Source organism: Suricata suricatta, chromosome 7 (genome assembly GCF_006229205.1).
Source record: "Suricata suricatta isolate VVHF042 chromosome 7, meerkat_22Aug2017_6uvM2_HiC, whole genome shotgun sequence".
NCBI classification, from domain to species: Eukaryota; Metazoa; Chordata; class Mammalia; order Carnivora; family Herpestidae; genus Suricata; species Suricata suricatta.
The window spans coordinates 92,213,050-92,215,214 of record NC_043706.1 but is presented as its reverse complement, the minus strand read 5'-3'; the positions used below and the strand labels follow the sequence as shown (position 1 = coordinate 92,215,214).

At 46.4% G+C, this 2,165-nt stretch overlaps 1 long non-coding RNA gene across 1 annotated transcript in view; it reads left to right on the top strand.

The window, feature by feature from the left end:
* Positions 1–578, top strand: part of LOC115295867 — a 4,828-nt gene extending 4,250 nt beyond the window's left edge. Inside the window, exon 2 of the long non-coding RNA XR_003910611.1 lies at positions 221–578. This is a non-coding gene — a long non-coding RNA (uncharacterized LOC115295867). The remainder of the gene's footprint in view (positions 1–220) is intronic.
* The last annotated feature ends 1,587 nt before the right edge of the window (positions 579–2,165 follow it).

Genomic DNA, 2,165 nt, shown 5'->3' with positions numbered 1-2,165 from the left:
GGCGCTGTGCTAAAACTTCAGTTTGGTTCCTCCTTTACCCTAGCCTTTATCACTTGACCCTGTTTCTTAGCAACTGACCTAGGTCAGCTGCCTTGCTTCCCGCCTTCTACCCTTTATAAGATGTGTGTGTTCTCCCAATAAACGAGGCTTGATCAGAGACTTTGTCTTGCCTCCATTCTCTGTGCTCCCTGCCCTACCCCATTCTCACTCCCTCCCTCAGGACCTGCATTGACCGACCTGCCGGACTGGACAAGTGGCACCCAACATGTGTGGCCTGAGTACGAGGGACCCGGTGAAAAACACCGATCGAGGAAGAAAGAGAAGAAAGAAGAGAAAAAAGGTAGCTACTGAAGTTTAAAAGAAATTAAAAAGAGTCAACTGTGCTGGTACCTGCCGCTTAGCCCACGGCTCGGGTGAAAAGAGTCAACTGCGCGGGAACCTGCCGCGTAGCCCACGGCTCAGATGAGTGATTGGTGATTTTAGGGCAGGTATTAAACAAATGGTCTAAGCAGAGACCCTCAGGGCACAGGGAGAATAGGTTAAGAAAAAGCAATTATTAGAATTTTTCAGTTCCTCCATGAAGTCTGTCCTTAAGTGTTTTTCTAAATATAGATAGAGAATAAGGAAAGTGAGTAAAGAGATTGCCTAGTTAAGTGTTTTCTTTTTTTAATGTCTCGGTCTTGTTTGTAAAACCTCTGTGGAAGGAAATGTTATAGCCTCTGGTGTGTGTGTGTGAGTGAATGTGTGACTCGGTCTGGCTTGCCTACCAGGTTCAAATTTGTGGCTGCACGGGTAGGCACTCTTAAAGTCCCCAAATAGCCTACGGAGTCTGAGTGGGCCTGGTCTGCAATACTGTGGTGAAAAGCATATGGTCTATGGCGGCATCGGAATAGTTTCTGATCGTAAGTCACAACGCTGAGTCCGCTATGGCTAAGCTTCACCTAAGCTCCTTCGGGACACGGCCAGACAGGCATCTGATTGGTCTCCTCATTAGAGGAGGCACCCTACCCTTTGTTTGTCTCGGTGTCAAGTATTCGGGTGGATAATCAGCATTATGGGTAGTGCCTTCTCTTATTGGACCCTTATTAATGAGATCATTAGTGTACAAAAAGAAAGTAGGAGGTCCCCTACCCATAGCCATGGGGAGGATGATCTTATTTCCCTAGATAGCGACCTTGAAAGGGAATCAGATAATTCAGTTGTAAGACCCAAAAAGTTAGACTCTAATCTAAAGAAAAGAAAAATAAAGCAAAAGGCTAGGATTATACCCAAATTCTCACGCCCAAGACTAACAGAAAGAGTTTCCAGTGATGAGTTGTCAGATAGTGACAGGGAGGATATTGATAAAGAGGCTGAAAAATACCATAACCCTGATTGGCCGCCGCCACATAACCCCTCACCCTCAGCACCTCCTTTAGCTTTGCCTGTCATAGATCCCAAAAAGGATCTAATAGATAAAATAGAGCAATTGCAAGAGCAGATAAAATTAGAAGAAGAACACCAAGAGTTGATATCACGATTAGAAAAACTTAAGGTTGGCAAACAGGAGTCTACTGTCGCGCCTTCACGGCAAACGCCCAAACCCCCAAGACGAGGGGCGGCTCTCAAAAATCCTCAGGCTGCTGGCCCCCTAATAGACATCGAGGACCCTGAGGCGTTTCCAGTTACTGAGACCACCGACACCCAGAGACAGGCATGGAGACACCATTCAGGTTTTGACTTTAAAGTCATTAAGGAGCTTAAGACTGCTGTAGTGCAATACGGGGCTACTGCGCCGTATACTATGGTGATCGTGGAATCAGTGGCTGAGAATTGGCTCACCCCTGGTGATTGGTATACCCTTGCTTGAGCCTCCTTATCTGGGGGGGATTATATGTTGTGGAAGTCGGAATATATTGAATTCTGTAAGGAGACTGCTCGACGTAATGCACAGGCAAATAATGGCTGGAACTTGGATATGCTGTTGGGGGAAGGAAATTATGCCAGCAGTGATGTACAGATGCAATATGATGCCGGCTTGTTTGCTCAAGTACAGGCAGCTGGGACTAGAGCCTGGAGAAAGTTATCAGTCAAAGGGGACCGCAGTTCTTCCTTAACTAACATTAAACAAGGTCCCAATGAGCCTTTTGCTGACTTTGTCCATCGGCTTCTCATGGCAGCAGGGT